Source organism: Pistacia vera, unplaced genomic scaffold, assembly GCF_008641045.1.
Source record: "Pistacia vera cultivar Batoury unplaced genomic scaffold, PisVer_v2 Contig796, whole genome shotgun sequence".
Taxonomy (NCBI): Eukaryota; Viridiplantae; Streptophyta; class Magnoliopsida; order Sapindales; family Anacardiaceae; genus Pistacia; species Pistacia vera.
The window spans coordinates 66,411-77,205 of NW_022196663.1; the positions used below are offsets into that span (position 1 = coordinate 66,411).

Consider the following 10,795-nt stretch of genomic DNA (forward strand, 5'->3'; position numbering starts at 1 on the left):
ATTAGTAGCAGTGGGATATGTGCCAGACACAAATTTTGTTTTGCACAATCTTGAAGGAGAGCAGAAAGAAGATCAATTCGATACCACAGTGAAACACTGGCAATCATTTTCGGTTTGATGAGCTTGTTGAGGGGTAAGACCATCAGGATCAGGAAAAACGTTAGGATATGCGGGGACTGTCATATCTTTGCAAAACTCACAGCAAAGTTAGAGCATCGAACTGTTGTGATCAGAGACCCTATCCGGTATCATCATTTTCAAGATGGAATTTGCTCCTGTGGAGATTATCGGTAGCAGATGTTAAAGAAATGCTTGAAACCTCACTGTTACTCTCTCAGTGTCGAACAGGAACGCAAAGCTTCTGCATTATTGAGATAGTCATGTAGATTCAAGCCATTTTCAAGCTGAAAGCCAGAAAAAATAAATCTTAAGTATTACTTCTTAGTGATCATTTTACTTAAGAAGGGTCAATGAGGTTGATGGACATGATCACTGCTCATAACAATTTGAATCTAAGTCGGCTATGAGCCACCAAAGAAATTGATGGCATGACCAATATATCACCTGTATTAAAGAAATGATAAATAATATGTAATTGTTTCCTGATGCTACCATGTTTCGGTCATCAAATGAATACTATATGCAGATTGGAATAAGAAATGATATAACAATTACAAGAATGCTGTTGCAAAAACAAAATCCTTCACCATTTCATTCAGCAAATAACACATATAACCGGTCCACATACCAGATTGCTTCCTTATTTATTGATACATCAGAGGGACATCTATTGACCTCAACTCCCATCTGTTACAACGAGGCCGAAACTGAGATCATGACGACTTGAGAGAATTAGGAATGCACTGTGCTGGTTGCTTATTACAACTCATCTCTTGAGACTTCTTCCTTTGTGTGATGAACATAAGATCCATAAGCTTTAATTATGGATTCGTAAATGTCAATCTCTTTCAGGTTTTTAGCTTGGTTTAGGAACTGCAACAAGGTGAAAATAAGGCCGTCAGATCACAAGCATTTGGCATGCATATTGGGCTTAAGATTTATCACACCAAAAAATAGGTTTGTTGGCTATGCCATGTTTAGCAGTACGTAAAGCTAGTCAGGAAGAAAAGAAAAGAAAAGAAAAGAGAGAGATTGAATTTGCAAACGCCGCAGAGCAAAAGATGCCCCAAGGCACACCATCACAGTCAAGCAAGGACGCGATTGGTAGAATTTACATTCTATGGTAGTAAAGTATTACTTGAATTTAGTTTGTCCAAAATTAGGGCAGCAAGAGACATACTATTAATTATCCATATCACTGTCCGACGAAACTCAAGCAGGGGATCCCAATTCCAAACAAGGTTTTTCATTTTCATGAATAAAACCCATAGACAGACACAGAGAAACTATAAAATCAACTGAATGTTAAAACTCAAAACAATGGATATACATTCACCTCATTATGGTCATGAAGCAGAATCGGGGTCAAATTATAGTGAAATTGTTGATAAAGTGTTAGGTTGAATTGATGACATTTTCGAAACCAAAAGGTGGTCACTGCAAAAAAAGTCAAACACACGGGGTTAAAGGTGTATATCTTAAACCAGCGGTTGCTCACTAAAGATAGACCAAACATACAGGAGTTATGGTCTCATTTCCAAAACCAACGGACACTCACAAAAATAACCAAACACAACGGACACTCACAAAAATAACCAAACACATGGGGGCTTTAAAAAAAACCCCTTCTCATTAGGCAAAGAATTTAAGAATCATATATATACATACCCACTTTGAGTTTTCTGTTGAACATAAATGGACAGTTCAGCTGTTCCAAGTTTCAATTATAATCAGCAAAAGGAAAAGAAAATATAGGTCTTTAACTGGGAAATGCCATGAGAGCCATTTCAAAGCTGAAATGCATAAGAACTTCACTTTCTAGATGTTATACTTCCACACCGAATGATTCTTCTAGTAAAGCACTCAACGCATCAGCTTTGATTGATGATTTCACCAGATTCTGCTACCAAAGAGACCTCCTAAGAGCCATCAAAGCTATGGATGCCATGCAAATCCACGGCCTTCATGCTGATTCCATCACCTACTCTGGGCTCATCAAGTGTTGCTTGGCCCGTGGCGCTGTTCGAGAAGGCAAACTCGTTCACAACCACGTCTTCTCAAAAGGGTATGAACCCAAAACGTTTTTAATCAACATTTTGATTAATATGTACTTGAAGTTTAATCTCTTGGAGGACGCTAAAACTTTTTTCGATAAAATGCCTGAGAGAACCGTTGTTTCTTGGACAACAATGATATGGGCTTATTGTAATGCTAAGATGAATGACAAAGTGTTAGAGTTCTTTATTTTGATGCTCAGAGAAGGTGTTAGACCAAATATGTACACCCACTCTTCCATTTTGAGATCTTGTGTTTGTTTACTCAATCTTAGGTAGCTTCATTATGGAATAGTTAAAGTTGGTTTGGATTCTGATGTGTTTGTTAGGAGTGCTTTGATTGATGTTTATGCCAAATGGGGTGAATTGAAGAATGCACTGTGTTTTTAATGAGATGGTGACTGGAGATTTGGTTGTTTGGAACTCAATCATTGGAGGGTTTGCTCAGAATAGTTATGGTGATGAGGCTTTGAATCTTTTCAAGAGAATGAAGAGGGCTGGTTTTGTGGCGGATCAGGCCACGCTAACGAGTGTTTTGAGGGCGTGTACTGGATTAGCGCTGTTAGAATTGGGGACTCAAGTCCATGTTCATGTATTGAAGTATGACCAAGATTTGATACTTAACAATGCGCTTTTGGGTATGTATTGCAAGTGTGGTAGCTTGGAAGATGCAAAGTCTGTTTTTGATAGGATGGTAGAGAGGGATGTGATTTATTGGAGCTCCATGATTGCAGGGTTGGCACAGAACAAGACAACCGAAAGGCACTGAAATTGTTTGAGTTGATGAAAGCCTCAGGGTTAGAACCAAATTATATTACAATTCTTGGTGTTCTATTTGCTTGTAGCCATGCAGGGCTTGTAGAAGATGGGCTGTATTACTTCCAATCTATGAAGAAGCTTTATGGGATTGAACTAGAAAAGGAGCATTATGGCTGCGTAATTGATCTTCTTGGAACGGCTGGGAAGATCGATCAAGCAGTCAAGTTAATACATGAGATGGAATATGAACCAGATGCTGTGACATGGAGAGCTTTGCTGGGTGCATGCAGGCAAAACCTTACGTTTTTCATAAGAAAGAGAAGTTTGTCAATTATTGTGCTATTCTAGTTAACATGTAACATGTAACCCCAGAAATAAAGCTCACTTCTTAAGGAACATTTCTCTGAACTCATTATTTGACTTTGGCTTCTCATCTTCCACTTCCCTGGCTCTTGGATTTTTTGGGGGACACAAAGTGGTCTGCCGTTCTTTGGCATTGCAAATGTGTTCCTCCCCTTCAACTGAATGCTATCACTATGTTTATTAGCAGCACAGTGTGGTGCTGTAGACCCCCTGAAAGTCTGATTACTACTTTGCGCTGCCATTTAACCCAAAGGAGTAAGAAAATAAAAGGTAGAAATGGGAAACACAAACATACAAACGTCTATAGACTGCACTGCACACAAACGATTCTTCATCCCCTACTACCTTGGAAATTTCCTCCATTCTTACTCAATCTAGAGCAGGCTCTTGAAGAGCCTTAGTTATCCAAGAACAAATTTGGTAAACATATTTGCTGGATTCTCTTTCCCAAGAATTTTCTCCACCTTAATAATCTTTTGATCAGCCATATCTCTGATGAAGTGCAGCCTACATCAATGTGTTTGGACCTTTCATGAAAGGTTTGGTTTTTGCATAGGAATATAGCACTTTGGCTATCCCTCTTGATTGGAACTTGAGCCTGATTAAATCCCAACTCACTAAGCATTCCCTTTAGCCAAATTGCTTCCTTGGCCGCTTCTATAATCACCACATACTCAGCTTTTGTAGTTGATAGAGTCACAATAGCCTGCAAATTAGCTTTCCAACAAACCAGATTATCCATAAAGAGAAAACAAAGCTGTCATGGATTTCCTATTATCAGATTTCTAGCATAATCAGCATTTACACACCCCCAATGAAATCCAGCATGTTTTTCTCTTTACTATACACAATTCCTGTTGACATTGTTCCCCTAATATACCTTAGGATCCATTTCACTGCTTCAATGAGGTTTTCCAGGATTACTCATGAATTACTAACATAGCTCACTGCAAAGGCTAAATCAAACCTTGTACAAACCATAAGGTACATTAGACTTCCTATTGCATTAGCATAGGGATATCAATCATTTCCTTTCTCTATCTTCTGAACTAGGACACTGATTCAAGTATAATTTAATATGTTGCCTCAGTGTGTTTGATAGATTTACACCAAGCATATTAAATCTTCTAAATACCTTCTTAGCATATCTTTTGTGATAGAATAATCCTCCCTGTTTTCCTATCTTCACAATGTTCATTCCTAAGATTTTCTTAGCTACCCCAAATCTTTCATTTCAAATTGTTTGTTCATTTTACCTTAAACTTAGCAAATTCAGCAACCTCTTTACAAGCCAACACATGTCATCAACATAAAGTGCTAAGTAAAGTAGCAATCATCATATAAACATTTGAAATAAAGGCAACTATCAAACTTACTTCTTTGAAACCACAAAGAATCATGAAATTGTCAAATTTTTATACCATTGCTAGGGGACTGTTTTAGTCCATACAAGACTTCTTTAACAAACATACCTGATTTTTTTACCTCTTTCAAACATTTCAGGTTGCCCATTAGGATCTTTTTCTAGATCACCATTCAAGAATGCTGTTTTGCATCAAGTTGCTCTAATTCAAGTTCAAATTGAGCTATAAGACAGTAGAATCCTAATGGTAGTGTGCCTTACCACAGGTGAAAAAATTTCAGTATAATCTACCCTTTCAACTTGTGTAAAGCCTTTAGCAACCACCTAGCTTTAAATCTAGGAGCTTCTACCCTTGGAATTCCTTCCTTCCTTTTGAAAACCAATTGCACTTAACAACTCTACCCCTTCAGGTTTCTAATAAGAACCCAAGTCTTATTCTTCATCAAAGATTCATATTCCTCTTGCATAGCTAACCTCCACTGCTTAGATTCTCTGCTTTCCATAGCTTCCCTAACAGTTTTTATGTCATCTTTTATTTCTCAGCAACTTGAAATGCAACGGTAACATGTCAGCTTGTGAAAACCTCCTAGGCAACCTAATTTCTCTCCTTTGCCTATCTCTAGCTAACTAGTAATTCTCTAATTCAGTTTTTCATCATAAACTGAATCATTTTCATTCTCCTCTAACACAGTTCTTCTTTGAGTTTGAATTCCTTGCTGATATTTGGTTTCAGATTGCCAGAATTGTTAGAAAAAACTTCTCTATTCATTTCAAACCTAATAATTTCAGAATTCATCTTATCAGTCTTTTCATTCAAGCCACTCAATTCTTCTTTATAAAATTGACATCCTACTGATTATGCATCTTTTTCTAGCAACATCCCAGCACTTATACCCTTTACCCCATCAGGATACCCTATGAAAATACACCTAAGGCTCTAGGTTGTAACTTATCAGATTTTTCTGCACAAAAACATTGCAACCAAAAACTCTCAAGCTACCATAATCAACTGGATAGCCAGTCAATCTCTCAATGCGTGTTTTAAACTCTATAGCTGAGGAAGGAATTCTATTGATCAGAAATACTGCTGTATGAGTAGCTTCAGCCTAGAACTTAGTGGGAAGTTTGGCACAAGACAACAAGCTTCTAACCTTCTCCAATAATCTATTCATCTCTCAGCTAACCCATTTTGTCGTGGAGTATATCACTGTCTATGTTTAAGATTCCACTATCCTTGCACAGTTTATCAAACTCTCATTTATGAATTCTAAACCATTATCAGTGTCTAATTTCCTAATTTTCTTTCCTGTTTGGTTCTTAATCATGACTTTCCCTTCCCTAAACTTACCAAAGCTTCTCCCTTATTTTCAAGAAATAGATCCATACTTAGAGTAATCATCTATGATGCTAATGAAATATTTACAATCTCCCAAAGATGGATATTTAGTGGCCCCAAACAATCAGAATGGAATAAAGAAGTAGCTTAGAACAGTGTTTTCCCACACTAAATCTAATTCTACTCATCTTCCCATAGATGCAATGATCACAGAAATCAGCTTCTTATTTATCCCCTCCTAGAACCTTTTGCTTACTCAGCTCAACTAGTCCTTTTTCACTAACATGTAACCTCCTATGCCACAAAGCTGTCCTATTGGACTTCTAAGAGAAAGATACAGCTACTGTTCCGTGGATGGAGAACCATTTAGAACATACAATCCATTCTTCTTCTCACCCTTCATTACAACTAAGGATCCTTTAGTGACTTTAAGGAATCCACCTTGAGCCTTATAGCTTAGCCAATTGAGTCTAGACTTCCTAGAGAAATTAAATTTCTTTTCAGCTCTGGTATGTATCTAACATCTGTGAGCCATTTTGAAATCCATCATGCAAATTCAGCCTTACATCTCTATTTCTAAGACTCTACAAACTGCATTCTTGCCATCAAAACTTTTCCAGACCCTAGTTTTCTAAAGTTTGAAAGAAAACTCCTATTTGGAGTCATGTGGAAAGAACAACAGAATCAAGTATCCATTCAGCATCAATTTCATTTTCAAGGGACCAATACATCAGAACTCTCATACCCATCGGAAGCTACATCTACACTCCCACTAGCATCCTTTCCCCTAATTTTTTTCTATCAGGACAACCCCCTTAAAGTGACCTTCCTTATGACAGTGGAAGCATTTTCTAACAAATTTTGATTTAGACTTTGATCTACTCTTGAAACTCCTTCTTATGACATTTCTTATCAGATCTTCCTCTCACATAAACCCCTCACCATCTAGTTTACCGTCTTTCCTAAATTCCGCATCTTTGCAGTAATACAACCACAACCTATCTAGTTTAATACTTTGCCTACCCTATTTTAGGGTATCAACAAAGTTAGAGTACATTTTGGGTAGGGAGTTTATGAGGATAACAGTTGGTCCTCATCTTCTACTTTAACACTTAGACCTTCTAAGTCTTGCACTAATTCATAAAGTCATTAATATATCACCTAATGACTTTCCCTATCCATCTTAAAACCAAAGAATTTCTGTTTTAAAACTAATCTATTAGGGGAAGACTTACATAGGTATAAAAGTCTAGTTTTCAAACCCTGCTGGTGGGTCATTTCTTTACCTCTCTCAAAACTTTGTCTCCTAATCCTAGAATCAAGGTATTGTGAGCCTATCTAAAAGGTCTTTCTTCTTTTTTCAGTTAAAGACTTTGGTAAGTTATCCTCACCCCTAAGCTCGCTGATAACCCCTACTAACTAAAAAACCTCATTTTCATCTTCCACAACCGATAATCATGTCACCTGTGAACTTCTCCATTTCAAACTTAGACATATCTAGGTTTACTACCTCCTCAGTCACCAGGAGATGCGAAAACCCCAAAAATTCAAGATCTAGAATAAACCCAAATCAAGAACAGTAAAGAAAATTAGATCTAACCCTAGACAAACCCAAAATTCGAAAAATCTCTAATTCCAGAACTAACTTGGCTCTGATACCACTCTGTTGATCAAACTGATTGTTCAATAAGGAAATCTAAGTTTTAGAGTAACCCAACACATTCACAGCAAATAGAGATATAACTAAAATAAGAGCATAAACAATAAAGAGCATACACACAGATTATAGTGGTTCGGTAATCAGATTGATTACCTAATCCACTCTTCAGAGCAGTAGGAAAATATACACTATGAAGAGAAATTTACAGAGTTGTGGAGGCAGATTTACACCACGAACCCAGTATCAACTCCCCTGTAAACTACCCTAGATTGCTTCCATTGTGTCTCACAACTCTCACACCACACAAAATACATAGAATAAATCAGAATTTATCAAAGAGGAAAAAGAATAAAAATCAGTTACAAAAAGAGGTCATCACCATCGTTGATCTCATCCTGTGAATACCAAGACTCCACCTTGACGTTTTCCCTCAACAACTTCCTCTCTTTGTAACAAGAAGAGAACAATCCAGAGGAAAAGAAAGTGGCATGAAAGGCACAACAAATATCCCAAAGAATGAAATTACAAAGCGTCCTTTCTTTCTTCCAAATTGCCTTGACCAAAGTTTAAAAACTTTGACACCACATAAGCCTAAATCAATGCCACATCAGCACATGATCAATTTCTTGTTGTTCATGCCATTTGCAGTTGAGAAATTCTCAATTGAGCGTGCTAACAGAAGTGGTGCCGTCTTTGATTCGACTAAATTAAGGTAATTATGGCTTTTCAGCTATTAATGCTAAGAGGCCTTGTTTCTTTATTTTTTTTAGCAAGCATTTCTAGATATATTGTGTGTATCTAGGGGATGCTGATGAATGAATATTGAAGTTACACCGCTATCTATATTGTCTATGTTTGATATGTTGTGTTAGAATTTCCTAATAGTTTCTTTTGACGTTTATCTATGTGCATTGCTACTCATTCAGCATCGAACAGGTGTTGGAGAAAAAAAAAAAAAAGCCAAGTATAGCAGATCGCAAAGTGCTTCTGCATTAATCAGAGAGGCATGTGGTTTCAAGAAATTTGAGAGCTTAAAGCAAGAAACAAAAGATCGTTAAGAATTATTTCTTAGAGATCATTCGTATTAAGTAGGGTTGATGAGGTTGATGGTGGGAAGATCACTGCTCATACCAATTTGAATCTAGGTAGGGCTATAAGCCAATGAAGAAGATGAAATGTGGCCAATAAATCACATGTACTGAAGAAATGTAAAATATATGTAATTGTTTCCTGATGCTACCATGTTCGTCATCAATGAATATTATATGCAGATTGGAATGAGAAATGATATAACAATTACTAGTAGCTGTAAAAGAAAATCCTTCACCATTTCATTCAGCAAATAACACATAAAGGTCCACATACCAGATTGCTTCCTTATTTATGATACATCAGAGGGACATCTATTGACCTCAACTCCCATCTGTTACAACGAGGCCGAAACTGAGATCATGACAACTTGAGAGAATTAGGAATGCACTGGCTGGTTGCTTATTACAACTCATCGCTTGGACTTCTTTTGTGTGATGAACATAAGATCATAAGCTTTAATTATGGATTCGTAAATTCAATCTCTTTCAGGTTTTTAGCTTGGTTTAGAAACTACAACAAGGTGAAAATAAGGCGTCAGATCACAAGCATTTGGCTGCATATGGGCTAAGATTTATCGCACCCAAAAAATAGGTTTGTTGGCTATGTCAGTTTAGTAGCAAGTAAAGCTAGTAGCAAGAAAAGAAAAGAGAGAGATTGAATTTGTAAACGCTGTAGAGCAAAAGATGCCCAAGGCACACCAAGGTGAGAGAGACGCAGATTGGGAGGCCATGCGTGAGCTGGTTGCAGGTTTTGAAAAGCTTTGGTTTTTCTTACATAAGAGTGAAGTTTGATGGTGATTTTGGACGAGTTTTTTGGTGATCTTTTAGACGTTAGTTGATTGATGAAGCTCTGATACCATGTTCGTTTTTGTGATGCTGGTTATTCAAAGAAGAAGAGAGATGAAAACTAAAAACTGGACACTCTTTTTCATTAGACAAAAACTGCATATAACATACTTCAATTACTGTTTCAATAACCAGCAGACCACTTTTCCTTAATCTCAGCTAAGCCACATAAAAGGCTAACTACTTCATTACAAAAACTGAGCCATTAAACAAAGGATTAACATTAAACTACAATACATCTAAAGTTACTCAAAGGAGAAGCACTCCCACGCAGTCCATGCAGAGCAAAAACTCTTCCAGGTTTCACATACATTCGGCAACTAACTTCCAGCACAGCATCAACCTTCAACAGAGTTGATGAAAGCCTCAAGGTTAGAACCAAATTATATTACAATTCTTGGTGTTCTATTTGCTTGTAGCCATGCAGGGCTTGTAAAAGATACGTTGTATTATTTCCAATCTATGAAGAAGCTTTATGGGATTGAACTAGAAAATGAGCATTATGGCTGCGTAATTGATCTTCTTGGAAGGGCCGAGAAGCTCGATCAAGCAGTCAAGTTAATACATGACATGGAATATGAACTAGATGCTGTGACATGGAGAGCTTTGCCGGGTGCATGCAGGGTTCACCGGAACACTGATCTTGCTATATATGCTCCCAAACCGATTCTAAATCTAGATCCCCAAGATGCAGGAACCTACATTCTATTATCTAACATTTATGCAAATTTGCAAAGATGGGACGATGCAGCAAAAGTTATGAAGACCATGAGAGACAGGGGAGTAAGGAAAGAACCAGGGTGCAGTTGGATTGAAGTAAATAAGCACATTCATGCTTTCATTTTCGGAGATCGCTCACATCTAAAGATAGTTGAAATCAATAGGGAGCTCAACCAGTTAATTTACAAATTAGTAGCGGTGGGATATGTGCCAGACACAAATTTTGTTTTGCACGATCTTGAAGGAGAGCAGAAAGAAGACTCAATTCGATACCATAGTGAAAAACTGGCAATTATTTTCGGTTTGATGAGCTTGTTGAGGGGTAAGATCATCAGGATCAGGAAAAACATTAGAATATGCGGGGACTGTCTTATCTTTGCAAAACTCATAGCAAAGATAAAGGATCGAACTGTAGTGATCAGAGACCCTATCTGTTATCATCATTTTCAAGATGGAATTTTCTCCTGTGGAGATTTTTGGTAG

The 10,795-nt window shown here is 37.3% G+C and overlaps 1 pseudogene; it reads left to right on the top strand.

The window, feature by feature from the left end:
* The first annotated feature begins 1,785 nt into the window (after positions 1–1,785).
* LOC116117030 lies at positions 1,786–10,795 on the top strand (annotated as a pseudogene).